Consider the following 22,389-nt stretch of genomic DNA (forward strand, 5'->3'; position numbering starts at 1 on the left):
TGATCTGTACATGAAGAGAGATTTTTTGTGTCAAGAATATCACTAAATTAGGACTCACAATATGGCTGATTCAGTGTCACTACGACAGTAATATAGCACATGTACAAGAAAAATAAAAATACAATGGCGCGTCTGGCTAGAAATTTTAATATGTTAATTACATGACTTCGTTGTCGTCGATATTCATTGTGTTTATTGGACGTGCTGTAATGTTTCGTTTTCGAGCCTTGTCGAAACTAATTTGGTGACAAAGACCAGCGTGTCGGCCTTAGGAGGCTTATGTTTCGGTCGCAGTTCGAAACTCATGAGGCGGTTTTCCCCTTACATATAGGATAGACTACTGATTGTGACTGAGTGAACTCAGTAGCAGGCTGGGCTAGTATTAGGGGCTTGTGTCTTTTCCGGAACGACAGAGGCTTCCAGTGAATTTTAAGAGGTAAGACATGGATACTAGAGAGCCAGCTTTCAGGCAGCACTCTGTAGAGAAAGGCGATGGTGGAATAAATGAGTAAGAATCAACGATAATGCCCGCATTGGAGAGAAACAACCAAACTTCATACACCTTGATGCAGACTGACTGGAAATGTCGAATTATTGAACATTCGGGGAGTTTCCAGAATGAATTTTAGCTATGGGGCGGAGTGTGCGCTGATACGAAACTTCCTGGAAGATTGACACTGTAGCTCTTGCTTCGGGCAGTTATCAAGATGAAAATGGCGCCTACGAATTGTATATTTATAATAAAGGATGACAGTTTCTCGAAAGAATGGAATTGTGTACATGTGTCGGAAGACCACATAGCACCACTAAATTCACAAACATGCAATGTGATAGCAACACATGAGCTATACGTAGTACCAGGGATCTTAGTGCATTGTCTACGACCCCTTTTCTGTCAACACGATTCGCTCAACGACCTCACCCCTACTACATATGCAGCCACGCCATCGCTAAAGCGTGGCAGGTAGAGAACTGCGAAGAGCTCTGCGTTGCGAGTATTTTTCTGTGAATCATCTTCACAACATAGGATTTAAGATGACCTACATTCACGAGCCGTAAATGTGGAAAGTTTCAAGGTATAGATCCTTGGTTTCCGAAACAAGGCTAGGTGTTGTGAAGGGGCACTGTCACTGATATCTTAGTCTGAGTCCGGATCCCTGAAGAATCTGTAGCCTCTAGTAGCTCTTTCTTTACCTTTATCCTGCATAAATATGGTATGGCTCGATGCACTCCTTGTTAAACTCAAATTTACCTCGCACTGAAACCGTGTACCAGAATAAAGAACATGCTCGCAAATCGTGTTATCGATGACGGCATTAGACATAGCGTAAGCCAGTCATTCAGAGTAAGCAAAAAGATAGTCCAAAGTTTTTCTTTACTGGCTTCAGTACTCTTTTCTTTGTACATTCATTAACTTGCCTAGCCCCACTACCGTCAACGCTAGCGACGTTAAATAGCAGTTCACATTAACCCTGCCTCGGGCATGGTTGTGTGTGATATCCTTAGGTTAGTTAGGTTTAAGTAGTTCTAAGTCTAGGGGACTGATGACCTCAGATGTTAAGTCCCATAGTGATTAGAGCCTTTTGAACCATTTGAATCAAATTAACCGATTAAGAAAAGACAGAACTTCTTTCTTAATGATCTACAAGCCTTGAATTTATAGCAGAAGAAGTGGAGGTTTTAAGTTTAGTTCAAATCAGTCCTATCTACACTGCATTTGAGTACTAAGAGGAACAAAACAACAACATAATGAGACCTCTTATTGTTAGAAAGCACTATTACATCTTTCACACTGAATATTTGACTATAAATTTGGTTCGCTCTGTTACCGTAAAACGAAGTAGAATATCACTAGCAGAAACTCAACACACACAGCAATATTGTGAAGAATCTGTAGTTAGTATCTCTTGGGGAGTGGTGGACTTATCTCTTCTCTGACATATAGTCCTAGACGGTGTTACCCTAGTCAGCTTATGTCAAGGAATTCTATTCGGAAAGATAGGACGGAAGAATGGTGGCAGATATGAAACTTTGTCACTTAACTATCATTGGGCTACAGACCAGTCAGCTAAACAACAGGCATCATGTTTGAAGAGGAGTGTGTAGACAGTCTTGTATTGACTGAGGACAGGTCACATTGGATATAAAGCCCTAATGAATAAATGAGATCTTCTCAACTCTCCCCCTTGTGATTGCGGATCTAGTACACAGACTGTAGGACATTTGCTCAAAATGAATGCCCAAAGCGGAAGTATCCTGGAATATTCCTACACATACCAGATGCCAAATCTTCTGTGCACTTTTGTTTTATTTTGTACATGCCTGTGTCCTGCCATTGAAATAAATAAAATCACATACAAAATACTCTGTATAGCACAAGTCAGTAAATTCCTTTTGTCCAGATCAGATATGTGAAGGACGCAAATACGGAACTCTCACAATCGTGAAGCAAAGCATCGACAGGCTAGAATCAGTAAACAGTGCACATGCTTTTTTCTACTGTGTTTCTATGGGGTCGCGAAAGAAACCGCTTCTTCCATCGTTTAGGTTTTCCAGTCGACGCGCAACGCAATAAAGCCACGGCCAGTAACAATATACTGGCCCAACCGAACCAACTTGCTAAATCTGTATACTCTTGAAAATGTTTTAAGAAGGACGGCGGGTATCGCTTTGACCCGCAGGATTAAATTGTTGATTCTTGTAGACCACTGATTTTCGGCCTGGAGCACATCTGACTGTATCCAGATAAGCTCCATATCTGACCACAGCACTTAAAATTATGCAATGTTAGTAATTTTCACTCAATCTATTAATTAGAGCCACGAAAGTCCTCAGGATGTCTAAAATAAAAATGAGGAGGTAACAGCCAAAAACTACAAGACAAAAACCTTAACAAATCGAACACTTCATTTTTCACATTAACAATAGGGCTAATTTACATTCCAATAAACATAAAGGAGTCCGTTCCCTTGACTAACATCTCCCAACTACCTACTAGTTCGACAACCTCGCGCAAGGCTGCCACGGACAAACACCGACAATTAGTCTAAGACATAATGGAGACTCTACAAACACCCATTCCACAGTATCAATATTCCTAGAGAAACGAAACAGTGATATAATGTTAGCTCTACACACACAGCTTACAACTATCAACAAAACTCTTGAAACTTCCTGGCAGATTAAAACTGTGTGCCGGGCCGAGACTCGAACTCGGGACCTTTGCCTTTCGCGGGCAAGTGCTCTACCGACTGAGCTACCCAAGCACGACTCACGCCCCGTCCTCACAGCTTTACTTCTACCAGTATCTCGTCTCCTACCTTCCAAAATTTACAGAAGCTCTCCTGCGAACCTTCATATCAGCGCACACTCCGCTGCAGAGTGAAAATATCGTTCTGGAAACATCCCGCAGGCTGTGGCTAAGCCATGTCTCCGCAATATCCTTTCTTTCAGGTGTGCTAGTTCTCCAGGTTCGCAGGAGAGATTCTGTAAAGTTTGGAAGGTAGGAGACGAGATACTTGCAGAAGTAAAGCTGTGAGGACGGGGCGTGAGTCGAGCACTTGCCCGCGAAAGGCAAAATCCCGAGTTCGAGTCTCGGTCCGGCACACTGTTTTAATCTGCCAGGAAGTTTCATATCAGCGCACACTCCGCTGCAGAGTGAAAATCTCATTCTGGAAACAAAACTCTTGTCTTGAGAAAATGAAAAACTGACGACAACGTTAAACTCTGTTACACGTACTACAGGTTTCTAAAACCTGTATGCTAACCTAACCGAAATCTTATTTCCAAAACAACTGCGGAAAGCTTCAGTAAATCGCTTCCACCCAGTCAGTATTCAAGATGCGGATTAGTTCGCTTCTGGCTCACTGCCAGACATTCCCATCGATTCTGCCCCGCCCGTTCCCCTCCAGCGTTATTTCCTCTTCTTTGCGGGATGCTTTCTCTTGGCAAGGTATCTCCTTGCTGTTGTTATAAAAGTTTGTTCCAAAGATTCATAAATGATACATTTCAAACGTAACAACAATCGGAGCCCAGGAGACGCGTTGTCATGAACTGTCATACACCAGCGGATAACTTCACAACAGCTCTAGAGTTTAATTCTATACACTCATTGCAAACATATGAACATTTAACCCTAACGGCGCCAAAACACAACACAGAGCATCAAAGACACAAACTTTAATTATTAAAGAATTCTTTTATATTTGTTCATGACGTTAAGGCTGCGGAATAATTCCAGAAAAATGCTTTTGCTGTCAGTTTAAAGTTTCGCATACAGATGTCTCAACGTTTCAAGTCAGAATGTTGCGATCCAAAGAACGCTTAACCTTATTATAAATTTCTTGACGTTAACTAATACTGTGTCTGATGTTGCTCAATGTGAGAAATCAGCAGCTGCAGAGACCACGTAAAATACAGTACTTCTTTACAAAAGGTGACAATCAGAAAAGTCTATACTCAACTAACTGTGTGAATGTAACTGAACGTTGGACATCATCGTCCGTAACGCTATACATAGAGACGAACTTGTCAATGAGAAACCGGATTTTAGCGACACAGTTGTTTGCCAAGTTTAACACACTATTAGTGTAGGCAGGTTAACATAAATAATGGTTGTGAAACTTAGCGGAGACTCACCAGATGCATGCAGAAGACTACAGTGATGAGAAGTGTCGCGCTTGCTTTCTCACAATGGCATAAGAGGTTTTATGAAGGTAAGGACTTTGTGGAAGATGACGAGGAAAACATAGCAAAAGTTCTAGAAGCAAAACAGCAGGCAGGAGATTAAGTGTTCATCGTATTACTGAAATGTTTCGATTGGTAGTGAAGGTGTTCGACGTATTTTACCAAAAGAGTTAAATAAGAGGTAAGTGCGCGAAAATGGAGCAGAAAAATTTGTGTGATGAATATGGGGGAAAACAAGTTTATTCTTATATTTTGGAAGCGTTGGAGAAGTAGCAGAATTGTTTATTAAGTCTTATTATTCATTAATAAGATTTGTATCTTTACGTGTGATCCATAAACCGAACCTCAATCCACGCAAGGAAAGTCATCACCTCCCCCATGAACCAAGTAAATACGTTCAATAAAAAGGTTTTTTTGTTTATTTCGAGATCCAATGAATTTATGTGGCAGAATGAAGCCCCTGCGGTTAAACAGCTGATTTAAACGTTATAACGTAATTCTGGAACAATTTTCAGGAAGTGTACGTAAGAAGAGCCCTCAACTGCCGAAAACCGGACGGATTTTGTTTCAAAGCAATGCGCTCACTCATAGTGGTTTATCTGTGAAACAATTTTTAGTCTAGGACCGCGCGGCCGCTACGGTCGCAGGTTCGAATCCTGCCTCGGGCATGGATGTGTGTGATGTCCTTAGGTTAGTTAGGTTTAAGTAGTTCTAAGTTCTAGGGGACTGATGACCTTAGAAGTTAAGTCCCATAGTGCTCAGAGCCATTTTGAACAATTTTTAGTCGGCAATAAGTTCGCGCTAGAAGGTAATCATTTTGTGAAAGAGGTAAAAACAAAAACAACATACCTTTCGGACAGCCTCAGTGAAAGCGACATGCAAAAATGTTTCCATAGTGGAAGGAACAAGAACAGTGTTCGAAGTCAATTAAAACCTTTTTGGAGAAGACCAAATCCATCTGAAAATTTTTGCTAAGTACAGACACAGTCTCAGTCGTTTTTGCGTAACTTACATAAATACATTTGAACAGCAGCGCAGTTTAAATGTGATGGACAAAAATGTAAAGATACCCGCCTCGAGTATGACAAGCTGCATTCTACCACCTAGGGCCTTATCCAATGGCGCATACGAAAATCACCGATTAAGAACCGATCCATTCACACGCTCATCATTATGCGACGAAGAGAATACACAATGTTTACACCTGCAAAGAGAGTACGACATGCTATGTTCCCACAATATAAGCACTGTGTGGCACAAACATGCTTCTACTTGTGGTCCGTGGTTTAATAATAAAAGGATAGCGTCAAAATGACGTGCATTATCAAGTGAGTTTAAGTTGCAATACGAAGTGCTTTATACGAGAACTACCACATACATCACTCCTTGAGATGCGAATGTCTCGCTAGCACTCACATGGGCTGGAAGCATGGCACCGTGGAAGTAGAACTTACAACAGAAACTATTTATTTGGATATATTCAAGCCCCTGTCTTGCCCTACAATTCGTGCCCTCTGTGGCACCGTCCGTCATCCGTTATTTTGCTTTCACGGTAGCAGAATTCCTTCACTTTGATGTTAGCCTCATTTCTGCTTCTTTTAATTACTCTCGTCTTTATTTGGTTTATTCCCACTTTATATTCTGCAGTCATTACAGTGTTTATTCCATCCACCAGGTCCTGTAATTCTTTCTCACCTCCACTGGAGATAGCAATGTCATCATCGAATCTTATCACTGATATACTTTCACTGCGAAGTTTCATGCGAATCCTGAAATATTCTTTTACTTCCGTTAGTGCTTCTTTGATCTACAGGTTGCATAGTAGGTGTGAAAGAAAGCATCCGTGCCCTACGCGCCCCTTCAATTAGAGCGCTTCGCCGTTCTTTCTCCATTTTTGCTGTTCCCTCTCTCTTGCTTCTTGTACGTATTGTGTATTACCCGTCTTTCCCTAAAGCGTACATCAATTTTTCATAGAATGTCAAAATATTACACCACTTTATTTTGCCTAACATTTTTCCTAGATCGATATATCCTATGAGAGTCTTGATTTTTCAAATGGTTTGCCCTTCCTTATCGAACGACTGGTAGTAACATTATCAATCGTTTAATTTTACTGGGCAGCAAAGTAACCCAGAGGAAACGAGAGGGAGGTCAACACGCACGCCTGCTAGAGCCCCACCCTGTGCAGTGCGGAAATTCCAGTGCATTCTCACTGCGCGGCGGCTGCAGGCTACGTGATATGATAGAGCGTTCACAAACTAATAAACACTCCGCATCAAAATAAGGAAAGCGTTTTAGCAAGGACACCAAAAAGAGAAGGGCGGGATTCCCCCAGCAGCAGGTCAGCGACGGCTTCGTCCGCTCACGACAAGCTCCTTATTAAATTTATAGACCCTTTTCCAGCCTTGAGCGACACAGCAGCATAATGTGATTTTCCCCACATTCTCCGGACAATCGCGCCAAGAAGGTCGTACATCATTTATATGTTTACCTTTTTGGTTGAAATGTCTCTGGATACGTCCGCCTAGAGACATGCACTTAACGGCGGCATATTTAAATAATTTTGCATAAGAAAAGTCGTCGGGCCACCTGAGGACAGAATACAGGCTACCGCCGCTTACTTTGTAGCAGCGGAAATCGCGAAACCGAGTTTAATAATAACGAATCAGAATTACTATCCGAGAAGGGAAGCAGTAACTTCGGCCAACGGAACTGGACCTGCGTGTATTCGTCTGAGAAAAAGAGAGACGTACATGGGAATCAGGTGTGTTTTGGTATTGTTACCAGTGAACCACTGCCCGTCTCTCCTCGAGTAAACGATTAGTGAAGCAGCTTCCAAGTTGATGCTAGAATGAAGCCGCTCACAAAGCTTCCCCGTACTATACATACAATCAATTTCAAAATGATACCACGTTCTATACCTATGATGCTGGCACAGTTCCTACCAAACGTTTGTATCGTCTGGGAAGTGGAGCGCAGTTATCAACCTACTCTATAATAACACAACTATCGCTTTTCAATCAAGAAAACGTAGCATGAGAATAGTATGCTACTTTTAAAGCCTTGGTAAGGAAGCGCTATATACATTATGATTAAGACGAATTAGATGAAAGACATGAAACAGATGGCAGCCGATTTCAGTCAGACTGGTACAGTTGTTGCCGAGGAAGGTTACGGTAAGCTTCTTGTAAAATTATAAAAGTTTGGTTATGAATCACTAAAGAAAAACAAACTGATAAGAGAATACACTGAGTGAGGTGCGCAGTGGTAATGCACTGAGCACGTATTCGGAAGGACGGCGGTTCCAGTCTCCGTCCAGATACCCCGATTCAGGTTTTCCTTGATTTTCCTAAATCACTTAAGGCGAAATACAGTGTGGTTCTTTTGAAAAATCACTTAAGGCGAAATACGGGGTGGTTCTTTTGAAAGGGCGCATCCGATTTCCTTCTTCTTACTTCCCCAAACTGAGACTGTGCTCCGCCTCTAATAATCTCATCATCGACGGGACGTCAAACTTTATTTTTCTTTGGATCAGAGAACAGACTGGAATGGTAGACGTGATTGTCGCTGTAATAGATAGGATATGTAATCAACGCGAATGCGTGGTAAATGGTAATTCTTTCCCGGGTTACCACAAATAATAGAAAACCGAGATGATGACCGATTGAAAGGTGGGCAGATGACCTCAGGAAACACAATGGAGCTATTGGGAGTGTACAGTTGAATAATGCGTTGCACAGAAAAGTATAGTGGAAGCCATTATCCTACAACGATGTCAAATGCCAGAGAGACAGTGTGATTTTTTTTCCGCCGAATGAAACTGCTACAGAAGTGAGTAAGAAGTATTCTGAGTGATTCGCACGAGTTCCCGCTAAGGCAGCTGTGGAGGAAAACGATGTCTCAATGGTGGAGCACCGCGCAGGTAGTCTTCCTTGTGTGAACACATGAGGCTGGGGATCGCCCTTCCTTACACAACATGCCGACATTCCTTTTACGTGTACTACAAACTGCTTAGGTAGTCGTTCACCATACACATTCAGGAAGCGTAGTGTAGAACATAGTGAAGTAGTGCATGAGTCACAGCTATTGGTAACGGTTCTTATACTCGTGCTGGTTGCACTCAGGGTAAAGCAAAGCACTTCAAATGACGAAATTAAGACACTTCAGTTATGTTCTTCGGGTACTGTAGACAAGCTAACAGAGTCAAAGTTTCCATAAGCCCACAATGTTGCGCTCATGTGAGAAGCCTTGACAACTTAATTTCGGTTTTGAAAGCTTTTTACAAAATTCTACAAAATAACAACCCGAATGAGGCGGAAACAAGTAAACGTAAAGCACATGAACAGACTCATCCCCCTGGGCACTTAAATTTCTCATTGGTACAATGCTTCGTTGTACCGGTAAGGCGTCTTCTGCAATATCGCAGTAGTCAATGTAAATGAACAGAAGATGCGACAATTTTAAATGATTACAGTTTCAGGAAAATTGAATGAGTTATTCACAGAAAGAGCTTCACAAATTGAGCAAGTCAGTAACGCGTTGGTCCACCTCTGGTCCTTACACAAACAGTTAATCTGCTTGGCACTGACTGACAGAGTTATTCGATGTATTCCTGGGCGATATAGTGCCGTATTCTATCCAACTGGCGCGTTAAGAGTGTCAAAATTCCGAGCTCGTTGGAGTGCCCTGCCCACAATGCTAGAAATTTTATCAGATGGTGAGTGATCCGGTGACTTGGTTGGCAAAGGCAGAGTTTGGGAAGCACGAAAACAAGCAGTACAATCACTCGCCGTGTGCGGGTAGCCATTATCTTGCTGAAATGTAAGCCCTGGGTGGTATGCCATGAAGACCAACACAACGGAGCGTAAAATGTCATCGACGTACCGCTGAGCTACAAGGGTGCCACGCAAGACCACCAAAGGGATTCAGTTATGAAATGAAACAGCACCCTATACCGTCACTCCTGGTTGTCGGGCAGTATGGCGGGCGACAGTCAGGTTGGTATACCACTGACGTCCGTGGCGTCTCCAGACACTTCTTCGATGGTCATCGAAGCTCAATTCGAAGCGGGACTCAGGTCCTTTTTACCGAAGGTAAAGGATCTGCAGGACTTGAGCAGACGTGCACGATGCCTGGCAGACGTACGCGCGAATCGTACCGTGGAATCAGTGAGTTTGAAGGAGGGTGCATTATTGGCATGAGAGAATGTGATGCACCCTTCCGGGAAACTGCTGCTCGTGTGGGACGAAGTGTTTCGGCAGTGCAACGGGTGTGTGCAGATGGTTCACGCAAGGCTGTAGAACACGACGGGATGGGTCATATCGCACCACCAAGAACCCCCCCCCCCCCCCCTCCATAAAGAACGACATCTCACCCGAATGGCATTGTAGGGCGGATCAGAATCCTCCTCGGCTCTGGCGCAACAATGAAACAGTGTAACACATCGTACACTCCCAGCGGTGACACGACATGGATCACGTGCGCATCGTCCACTTCTCCGCCTACCTTTGACGAATGTGCAGAAACATACTAGACGGCAATAATGTATGGAACGACAGCGTTTCCGGACACATGTCCACATAACATCTTTTCTTTATTTGTGTGTGAGGAATGTTTCCTGAAAGTTTGGCCGTACCTTTTTGTAACACCCTGTATATCTGAGATTGAGAGCGCGTAGTGACTTACAAAAAAGTCACACATAATCACAAATCTTTATGTAACTTTTTTCCGCTGTCAGCCCTCAAAAAATGATTAAAGGAGAAAAGTTTGTCGCCTATTACACTTTAACTGTTCATGCAGTAAAATTGTGACATCAGCTGTGCTGATTTTACTTATTACTTCTTTTACCACTTACTGTGTACGCGACACGCTTTGCTTACAGCATTTACGTATATCACTGAATGTGCACGCAAAATTATGCATTATATGACACATAGTTCAGCAGATATAACGTCATAAGCACTGAGATGCGTGAACAACTGCGGCATCACTCCTTTACGATCAATTTTATTCACAACACATTTCACAAAAAAATGGCTCTGAGCGCTATGGGACTTAACTTCTAAGGTCATCAGTCCCCTAGAACTTAGAACTACTTAAACCTAACTAACCTAAGGACATCACACACATCCATGCCCGAGGCAGGAAGTGTGTGATGACCAACCGTAGCGGCCGCGCGGTTCCAGACTGTAGCGCCTTTAACCGCCTGGCCACCACGGCCGGCCACATTTCACAGACAGTAGCCACATATACCACCAAATGTAGCTGCAAAATTATATCATTGTACGTGGCATAGTCGTAAACATTGAGCTGCTTGAAAATGAAACTGCAGGGTGTTCGCTAGATATAGAGGTGAAATATTTCTACAAATACCTGTGCAACATGTAAAATAAATGTGAAATATATTTGACATGTTATAGAAAGGGAAGAGAATGTAGATGAAGATGAAATGGGAGATACGATACTGCGTGAAGAGTTTGACAGAGCACTGAAATACCTGAGCCGAAACAAGGCTCCAGGAGTAGACAACATTCCATTAGAACTACTGACGGACTTGGGAGAGCCAGTCCTGACAAAACTCTGCCATCTGGTGAGCAAAATGTATGAGACAGGCGAAACACCCTCAGACTTCAAGAAGAATATAATAATTCCAATTCTAAAAAAAGCAGGCGTTGACAGATGTGAAAATTACCGAACTATCAGCTTAATAAGTCACGGTTGCAAAATACTAACGCGAATTCTTTACAGACGAATGGAAAAACTGGTAGAAGCCGACCTCGGGGAAGATCAGTTTGGATTCCGTAGAAATATGGGAACACGTGAGGCAGTACTGACCCTACGACTTATCTTAGAAGCTAGACTACGAAAAGGCAAACCTACGTTTCTACCATTTGTAGATTTAGAGAAAGCTTTTGACAACGTTGACTGGAACACTCTCTTTCAAATTCTGAAGGTGGCAGGGGTAAAATACAGGGGGCGAAAGGCTATTTACAATTTGTACAGAAACCAGATGGCAGTTATGAGAGTCGAGGGACATGAAAGAGAAGCAGTGGTTGGGAAGGGAATGAGACAGGGTTGTAGCCTCTCCCCGATGTTATTCAATCTGTATATTGAACAAGCAGTAAAGCAAACAAAAGAAAATTCGGAGTAGGTATTAAAATCCATGGAGAAGAAATAAAAACTTTGAGGTTCACCGATGACATTGTAATTCTGTCAGAGACAGCAAAGGACTTGTAAGAGCACTTGAACGGAATGGACAGTGTCTTGAAGGGAGGATATAAGATGAGCATCAACAAAAGCAAAACGAGGATAATGGAATGTAGTCGAATTAAATCGGGTGATGCCGAGGGAATTAGATTAGGAAATGATACACTTAAAGTAGTAAAGGAATTTTGCTACTTGGGGAGCAAAATAACTGATGATGGTCGAAGTAGACAGTCAATGGCAAGGAAAGCGTTTCTGAAGAAGAGAAATTTGTTAACATCGAGTATAGATTTAAGTGTCAGGAAGTCGTTTCTGAAAGTATTTGTATGGAGTGTAGCCATGTATGGAAGTGAAACATGGACGATAAACAGTTTGGACAAGATGAGAATAGAAGCTTTCGAAATGTGGTGCTACAGAAGAATGCTGAAGATTAGATCGGTAGATCACACAACTAATGAGGAGGTATTGAATAAGATTGGGGATAAGAGGAGTTTGTGGCAGAACTTGATTAGAAGAAGGGATCGGTTGGTAGGACATGTTCTGAGGCATCAAGGGATCACCAATTTAGTATTGGAGGGCAGCGTGGAGGGTAAAAATCGTAGAGAGTGACCAAGAGATGGCTCTCTCTCTCTCTTTTAGATGGCTCTGAGCACTATGTGACTTAACTTCTGAGGTCATCAGTCGCCTAGAACTTAGAACTAATTAAACCTAACTAACCTAAGGACATCACACACATCCATGCCCGAGGCAGGATTCGAACCTGCGACCGTAGCGGTCGCCCGGCTCCAGACTGTAGCGCCCAGAACCGCACGGCCACTCCGGCCGGCGACTGAGATGAATACACTAAGCAGATTCAGAAGGATGTAGGCTGCAGTACGTACTGGGAGATGAAGAAGTTTGCACAGGATAGAGTAGCATGGAGAGCTGCATCAAACCAGTCTCAGGACTGAAGAGCACAACAACAACATATTTGACACGTGCTTGTGCGGGTAAAAAGTCATCCCAGACACCTCAAACAATTTCAACCAAATCTGTAAACAATTTCAACCAAATATGGTACACATATTAGATACAATCTGGAAAGAAATACTGTGCGGGTGAGAATCACCAGCCTCCTATTGGGATGAGCGTGATAACGTGGACAGAGACTGGTGGGCGGAAAAGGTGGACAAAGAGGTGATGGGCTAATAGAAGATTGGAATAAATGAATACTCAGGCAACGCTGGGTACTCAGTTCATGGATAACTGTACTCATATTTTTGTAAGATGATATTATTCACAATCTGCTTCTCTCTGCCCATAGTCCCCTTATTTAGAACCAAGTGCAAAATGGCTCTTACTATTGTCTCTCTAGTGTTCATTCGTCTCACACACATATTATATACATATGGACGCAAGAAAGACAATAGTAAGAGCCATTTTACACTTGGTTCTAAATAAGGGGACTATGACCAGAGAGAAGTAGTTTGTGAATAATACCGCCTTATAAAAAATACGAGTACAGTTATCCGTGAACTGAGTACCCAGCTCTGCCTGAGTATTTATCTATTCCAATCTTCTATTAGCCCATCCCCTTCACTCCTTATACGAGGGCAATTCAATAAGTAATGCAACACTTTTTTTTTCTCGGCCAATTTTGGTTGAAAAAACTGGAAATTTCTTGTGGAATATTTTCAAACATTCCCGCTTCGTCTCGTATAGTTTCATTGACTTCCGACAGGTGGCAGCGCTGTACGGAGCTGTTAAAATGGCGTCTGTAACGGATGTGCGTTGCAAACAACGGGCAGTGATCGAGTTTCTTTTGGCGGAAAACCAGGGCATCTCAGATATTCATAGGCGCTTGCGGAATGTCTACGGTGATCTGGCAGTGGACAAAAGCACGGTGAGTCGTTGGGCAAAGCGTGTGTCATCATCGCCGCAAGGTCAATCAAGACTGTCTGATCTCCCGCGTGCGGGCCGGCCGTGCACAGCTGTGACTCCTGCAATGGCGGAGCGTGCGAACACACTCGTTCGAGATGATCGACGGATCACCATCAAACAACTCAGTGCTCAACTTGACATCTCTGTTGGTAGTGCTGTCACAATTGTTCACCAGTTGGGATATTCAAAGGTTTGTTCCCGCTGGGTCCGTCGTTGTCTAACCGAACACCATAAAGAGCAAAGGAGAACCATCTGTGCGGAATTGCTTGCTCGTCATGTGGCTGAGGGTGACAATTTCTTGTCAAAGATTGTTACAGGCGATGAAACATAGGTTCATCACTTCGAACCTGAAAGAAAACGGCAATCAATGGAGTGGCGCCACACCCACTCCCCTACCAAGAAAAAGTTTAAAGCCATACCCTCAGCCGGTAAAGTCATGGTTACAGTCTTCTGGGACGCTGAAGGGGTTATTCTGTTCGATGTCCTTCCCCATGGTCAAACGATCAACTCTGAAGTGTATTGTGCTACTCTTCAGAATTTGAAGAAACGACTTCAGCGTGTTCGTAGGCATAAAAATCTGAACGAACTTCTCCTTCTTCATGACAACGCAAGACCTCACACAAGTCTTCGCACCCGAGAGGAGCTCACAAAACTTCAGTGGACTGTTCTTCCTCATGCACCCTACAGCCCCGATCTCGCACCTTCGGATTTCCATATGTTTGGCCCAATGAAGGACGCAATCCGTGGGAGGCACTACGCGGATGATGAAGAAGTTATTGATGCAGTACGACGTTGGCTCCGACATCGACCAGTGGAATGGTACCGTGCAGGCATACAGGCCCTCATTTCAAGGTGGCGTAAGGCCGTAGCAATGAATGGAGATTACGTTGAAAAATAGTGTTGTGTAGCTAAAAGATTGGGGAATAACCTGGTGTATTTCAATGCTGAATAAAACAACCCCTGTTTCAGAAAAAAAAAATGTGTTGCATTACTTATTGAACTGCCCTCGTATATAAAATTTTTTTATTATTACTAAGTTGAGATATAACTTTTTAATCAATTACAGCATGTAACAACTTCAAAAAAATTTAAGACCTATTATATAAACAGAGAGATTACATGTAAAGAAAGCAATGAAATAAAAAATAGATAAAGTTAACAACAGTGTTTTCCCAGCGCTGGAGTATTTCAACAAGTGTAAACCTAGCTGCCTCAACGGCTCGGCGTCATCTGCTGCGGGCTGGACTGGTGACGCGTGCCATTGCGTGGATTTTCACTGCCACGAAGCCACAAATGTCTGATACTGAAATGGGGGCGTAAACACTGTCAATCTCGGGATGAAAGGCAACATGAGCTTTCGGTTATGTTCCGCGAGATGTAACCTCGATTCCTACGTATTTAGGACAGATTGAACAGCAACACTACATCAACAGAGGGACTACGTGAAAGAATAACGGGTATCTCTCAAATCGCGTGGAAGCAGATCCCTAGGAAAGTATCCAGACACACTTTGATCCCATGCAATGACGTTTGTTGGCTTTGATAGCATCTTACTGAATTCTCAGAGGAATGTGTATATGTCTGTAATCCTAATAATATGTGTACTCTAGTGCATCTAGTGTATGGTAAAATGTACATTTCAGTTGCGTTTATCCTTCTTTGTGTGGTATTTCCAAAACTTGAGAGTGTGTGTTTGTACGCCAATAATATGAAAGACTGTTATGCAGTGTACAAGGTGTAGCGTCTGACGTGCTCCGGTTGCAGGTACGGGAATCTCACCTGGCCGCGTCATCTTCTCGGCGGAAGCTCGTGGGTGAATCACTAAGACAAGCGTCTTCATCCGCCCGACGACAAAAGTAGCTAGACCTTCTGACGCACCTCACCTCATATACTGTCCTCTTCCTCCGTCTTTAAAACGGTCGCTTCATCTGTTCATTCACATTGGCAATTGCGATGGTATTTTCCCTTTTATTTCTTCGTATTCCAGCAGGAAGCAATGTTCCAATGGGAAATTAAAGTGGCCAGGGGATGAGTAGCACCAACATGGCCACGAGGAAAAGCATTGGAGGAACAGCAAGAAAGGTGGATACCGCCTTCCATACACGCAGAAACTTCTATAACAAGAACTCAGTTTCAATAAACGCCATGCTTCAGCACTGTGTGACATTGTGAAACTTCCTGACATATTAAAACTGTATGTTAGGCCGGCACTCGAATCCGAGATTTGCCTTTTGCACGTAATGCTTGTACGGAGTGACCAGTCCAAACACAGTTTCAAGTCTGCCAGTACCCCTACCCTACATTCCTGATTTCACAGAAGCTCTCCTGCATACCTTACCGGACCAACGGTCCTGGAAGAACGGGCAATGCGAAGAAATGCTTATCCATAACCTAGAGCCCGTTTCCGGAATGAATGTTCAGCTCACACAGAGTGCGTGAGTGCCCATGCCACTGGAAACGTCCATTCTGCAGCAATTACTTCTATGTGTCCTTTCTATAATAGTTACTTCCTAAACCGCTACAACTTCACCTCCAGAAATCCACTTACAAAGCATCTTCACTAAGCGTCACTTCGAAGTACTTGAAAAATTTACAGCCTTTTATTTTCTCCGTTCCAGTCTCTAAATCTTAACCAATCTGTAGGTGTTCAGTCTTAAATAAATTATTTGTTAGACCTTCGATGCGGAGTGCACTGGGTTACTTCTCTTGTTCATTTGAAGATGCGAGCTGGTCATATGATGAACTCTGATTTTGTTCTTCTTTAACTCTTCCTGTCAAAATCTGGCATAATTAGCTTTAGTTTGTCATGTCAGTTTTCTGCGTTTTTATTTTTGTAGAATAAATTGCAGTAGGACTCCATGTTGGTCTTTAAACGTGAATAAAAATTTGGTACTTGTCGAATCCACATCAATTTATGAAACCTACCTCCTACAATTTCTCCCACGATTAGGCGATCCTTAAACAACAAATGTAATCAGGCATACACTAAGTTGTTGTTCCGCGTGGTGGTGTTTCCGTTGTGCGCAGTGGCCAAACTGTAAGTGGAATGTTGCATAATATGTAAAGCTGTTTATTGTGGTGACGAGTAGGGAGCTCTCGCAAGTTTTTATTTCATAACTGAAATCAACTACTAAAATGTAGTTAGTTTCAATATGTCTTCAGTTATCCTTTTGTATGATGTCTTCTTTTGTATAAAATGTACGTAGCACTGTAAGCCCTGTTCTAAAGAGGGTGTAAGCAAGTAACTGATTGGGCGAAAATTACAATAGCATTCATTCGATCATTCGTTAATAATGTGTTGCACGTCAACACTGCATCAGAGACACAGACGTACGTATGCTGAGGAATCGACACGCAGAGCTCATGGTGAATCCGATTAGTACTTTACTCGCCACACAGAAAGCTCTGAAAGCGACGGATTTGGTAATTAAATGGATGTGTTTCGAGATTCTCGAAGAGCACTGAATTAGACACCATTCCATTATTATTTAATAGAATATTTCGAGGAGGCTAGTTGAACGGAGTATAAAAACCGGATTGTCGAGAAGTAGAATTTAGCATGATGTCCCAGCTAGACAATCATAGCGAAGAACACAACACGGGTGAGCTTGGAAGTAAGGGAGATACAATTCCCACTTTCATGTCTTCCATCGTGGGACTGGAGGTGACTTAAGACGACTATTATTGCTACAATAATTTTGGATGCAAGGAACAGGTTCTCGTGTTTTGTCTTTTTCCAAACAATACTGGCACGTGACTTTTGGCAGAATGTTGGTATCAACATTTTTACGTTTCTTGCCTTACTGATGCCTTACTTTTGCACACCATCAGTAATGCATTAATGTACGGTAGGTAAAAGGAGCCTGATGCTATAGAATTGTGGTTTGCAAATTTTATAAATAAACTGTGTTTAATTTAATGTAAATTAATGGCTTGTAATGTAATTACACTTGAAATTACGTATCATGATCAATATTTCACAAATATGAGTTTTGACATATCTCACTGAAAATCCTATGAAGCTGGTCTAAATATGGAAAATCAGAATTATGTGCCTAAATGGTTTTCGGCTACAATAAGTATTTATGAGTTTAAAACATAACCATACACATGAAACGAGGACTTGCTGCTAAGAGGTGGTATTAAATGAGGCAGTTGCTTTTGGCTCAGGAACACTACTTGTCTAACCAAAAACAAAAAAATAAGTAAATTTTTCAAGTAGCACTGACAGGCTTGTGGTTTGACAACCTAACATGTTTTCCCGAATGATTATTCGTATCAGATTTCCAAAAGGTTAAAGACCGCAACGAGACCAGTCGTCGCTGTCTGATTAGTGGTAGTATATTTTTTATCTATTTGAAACAACTATAGAACTCCATAACGTATTTTTAACTCTACCCCAAACCTATCCTGAACCTAAGGAAAGTGATAAAACCAACGACCATTTTCCACTGCAGAGCTGTTACCTGCCGTCTGCGAGTGGTTACTCCCCGCTGACGTCGAACGCAGACGGTGGTCACATTAATGTGCCTCGATCGTATTTATACAGGGTGGTTAGAAAGAGACTGAAAATCTTGTAAAGGTGTTGCAGGGGAAGTTGTGCAGAGAAATAAATGTTAAGAAAAAATTCGATACGTTGAGCCTTTTCCGAGTTACTAAGCACTGAAGTTAGTCAATCAGGGCGTTGAGCGCGCCAGTTAAAGCAGCCTGCCAGAGGCGGAGTCGCCAAACGTGTCCATCGATTGGTTTCCTCAAGCTGAACGTACGTAGCTTTTGCTCACCTAACTTAAATCGATTGCTTGCGTAAAAGGCACACTTTAACTGGTAACGGTCATTTCAACAAGTCGTAACTCAAGGAACCACGGATGTCTGCGCATTACCGCATTTTAGCGCGTGTAACTGCTTAATATGCGCGCAATGACCTGGTTGGCTAACTTCGATGATAAACAACTAGGAAACGGCGCAACGTATCAGTTTTTTTACAATTATTTCCCAGCACAACTTCCCCTGAAACAAGCTTTCCAAACTGTTTCTGGTCACCCTACTCACCCCACACAGGGTAAATCACCTAAAACTTGCAACTTAAATACTGCAGAAGCGGGAAGTGCTATTGATTTGCAGTCTTCATAAAATGGATTAATAGTCAGGGGCTCGTACTGTTAGGCAATAAACACTCTATTATAAAAATTTGAAAGTGTATTGTATGTGCAAACATACACTTTTCTAAATGGAACAATGACTACTGACATTAACAAAGTAAAAGTAAGGTCAATTAGAATGTCAGTGGTGTTTGTTGCAGGATTATAGTGCGACACTTTTACGAAATACCGTATTTTAAAGAGTTTCCACATCGACACTCGTTTCTGCCATTCAACCCATAGTTACTAGGTACGAGTTGCTTGCAGTGTACTTCCGTGTACCTTGAGTGCATTGCGGCTTGCTAGTCTGTTAATGTGTGACAGTCCAAGCAGTGGGTCGTGAGTGGATGATGGGATTTACCAATGCGGAAAGAGCAGATGTGCTCTGGTGTATGAAGAGTGCAGGAACAATGTACGGTCTATGCAGCAAGATATCTCAATAGACGTCAATCATCTCGGTAATTATTTATCAAACTCTTCAATCAGTTAAGTGAAAGTGATAGTGTAACACCTATACGAAGTAACAGAAGTAAACAAGTGAAGACAGAAGGCCGGCCGAGGTGGCCGAGCGGTTCTAGGCACTACAGTCTGGAACCGCGCGACCGCTACAGTCGCAGGTTCGAATCCTGCCTCGGGCATGGATGTGTGTGATGTCCTTAGGTTAGTTAGGTTTAAGTAGTTCTAAGTTCTAGGGGACTTATGACCTTAGAAGTTAGTTAAGTCCCATAGTGCTCAGAGCCATTTGAACCATTTTTTGAAGACAGAAGAGGGGGAAATTACTTTTCTTGCTGCTGTTGCAGCTGTTCCGTACGTTAGCTCCCGCGCAACAAAACGGGGAAGTGCCACGAATCAGGCAAGTGTCCTACCCACTCTCGATCTACAAAGGTTCCATCCCTATGACATCTCCCCCCATCAAGAGCTCCAAGGAAAAGATTATGAGAATCATGTTAACTTCTGTACGTGGGCATTAAGACAGGATACTGAAGGTGTATCTTGTTTAGCAATGAAGCCACATTTGCCAATCATGGTCAGGTAAACCGCCGAAATATGCATTTCTGGTCTGTTGACTACCATCGTTGGCTTCGTCAGATGCAACGTCAGCGACCATGTAGTGTGAACGTGTGGTGTGTGATAGTGAACCATCAGTTCACAGACCCGTTATTCTAAGAGGGAACACTGAACGCGTACAAAAACAACAGCCTCCTAACACACCATCTTTCACGGATACTATAAGACGTTCCTCTGCAGACTAGGAGGAACCTGGGGTACTAACATGATGAGTGTCTAGTGACAGTGCACAAAGTACTACGGTATGTCTTCACGAATTGCTTTCATATCATTTAATTGGACGTAGAGGACCTATACCGTGAATGACCCGTTCCCCAGATTTGACGCCTGTAGACTTTTCTCTGAGGGAAAAGCTGGAAGACAAGGACATATCAACTACACCCGGTGATACACAACGACGTGTTATTGCAGCCTGCTCGCACATCTTCGATGATATGCTAACACGTGTGAAGCAGTCGTTCCACACCAGACTGGAAGCGTATGCTGCGTTGCCGTTGGTCAATATGAACACAATTTGTGATAGTTGTCTCGTTACAGGTCACAATCCACATGACTAATGTAGGCACTTGTGCTACTGTTTAGTGTGCTACCACAGGTATTGTACAATTGTCGGCGTTGGAACATTTCAAAGTACGCTACCTCGTAAACGTCTCGCACAAGAATCCTGCAAAAGACACCACTGACATTTAATTTACCGTATTTTTAGTTTGTTAATGTAAATAGACATTGTTTCATTGAAAAAGTGTATGTTTTCATAAACAATACGCTTTCTAACTGTTATTACAGTCGGTTTATTGGTTAAGAATACGAGCCCCTTGACTACCAATCCATTCTGTGGCGGCGGAATGAAAGCCCGTATCTTAATCTGATCGTCAATTCAAGTTTTCGATGACCTGGCAACGGGAGGAAGGCCCGTCAAGAATAATACAAGAAAAATATAGCCCTTCTTGATGGATCAGCCTCCCGTTGCAGGGCATCGAGAACTTGAAGTGATAATCAAAATATGAGCTTTCATTCCGCTGCCAGTGTCTACAGAGCGAAAAAAGAGAAGGACAAGCTGGAAAGAAAGATGGGGACATCGACAGAGAGATAGAGCCGATGGAGATGGGACACAGTGAGTTGGGAGGATGAGATGTGTGCAGTATCAAAAAATTGAAGTTAGAATCAGATTAACATACAAGCTTTTCATTCCGCTTCCAGTGCTGTTCAGAAATAGAATCGAAAGTAACATTTTATTTCTTATGAAACTGACTTTGCAGTATGCAATGTTACCGAAGGAAAATGTCTTTATGGACTGTATACTAGAGTGCATGGTCGTCACCGTGAAGCAGAACCAGTGCCATACCAATATTTATAATTTTTTGCGCTAGCGAGTACCTTCCAGTCTCGTAGCTGCAGGATCAAAACTTCAAAATATTGAGGAGTCGTCTTGGAGTCATCAAACCACAGTAAAAAGAACTATTTGCACGCAAACACTTCTCGCCTGATTGAAATGTTCGTCAAAACTCCTCCCCAGCGAAATGGTGCTGTGGTAGGACACTGGATCCTTATTGGAAAGTTTGCAGCTGGTTGGCTATACACTACTATGTTGAAACGCCACTGAAGCGCCAACGAAACTGCTATAGGCATACGTGTTCAAATACAGAGATATGTAAACAGGTAGAGCAGTTGTCAGATCGGTTAATCCTGCTACAATGACCGGTAATCCAGATTTAAGTGAGTTTGAGCTTGGTGTTATAGTCGGCGCTCGAGTGATGGGACACAGCATCTCCGAGGCAGCGATGAAGTGGGGATTTTCCCGTACGACCATTTCACGAGTGTACCGTCAATTTCAGGAAGCCGGTAAAACATATCTCCGACATTGCAGCGGCCGGAAAAAGATCATGCAAGAACGGTACCAACGACGACTGAAGACAGTCGTTCAAAGTGACAGAAGTGCAACCGTTCCACAAATTGCTGCAGATTTCAATGCTGCGCCATCAAAAAGTGTCAGTGTGCGAACCATTCGACCAAACATGATCCACATGGGCTTTCGGAGCCGAAGATTCACTCGTGTACCCTCGATGACTGCACCACACAAAGGTTTACGCCTCGCCTGGGCCCGTCAACACCGACATTGGACTGTTGATGAATGGAAACATATTGCCTGGTCGCACGAGTCTCGTTTCAAATTATATCCAGGGGATGGACGTGTAAGGGTATGGAGACAACCTCATGAATCCATGGACCTTGCGTGTCAGCAGCGGATTGTTCAAGCTCGCGGAGTTTCTATAATGGTGTGGAGCGTGTGCAGTTGGAATGATATGAGACACCTGATACGTCTAGATACGACTCTGACAGGTGACACGTACGTAAGCGTCCTGTGTGATCACCT

At 42.8% G+C, this 22,389-nt stretch overlaps 1 protein-coding gene and 1 non-coding gene across 3 annotated transcripts in view; both read right to left on the reverse strand.

Moving 5' to 3' along the window:
• The window catches only part of LOC126187902 (uncharacterized), a 1,224,785-nt gene that overhangs the window by 64,788 nt on the left and 1,137,608 nt on the right, over window positions 1-22,389 (reverse strand). The gene's annotated exons all lie outside the window — the stretch shown is intronic.
• Window positions 3,193-3,267, reverse strand: Trnas-cga (transfer RNA serine (anticodon CGA)). The gene has a single exon. It is a non-coding gene; the product is annotated as a tRNA-Ser (tRNA).

This window comes from Schistocerca cancellata, chromosome 5 (assembly GCF_023864275.1).
Source record: "Schistocerca cancellata isolate TAMUIC-IGC-003103 chromosome 5, iqSchCanc2.1, whole genome shotgun sequence".
NCBI classification, from domain to species: Eukaryota; Metazoa; Arthropoda; class Insecta; order Orthoptera; family Acrididae; genus Schistocerca; species Schistocerca cancellata.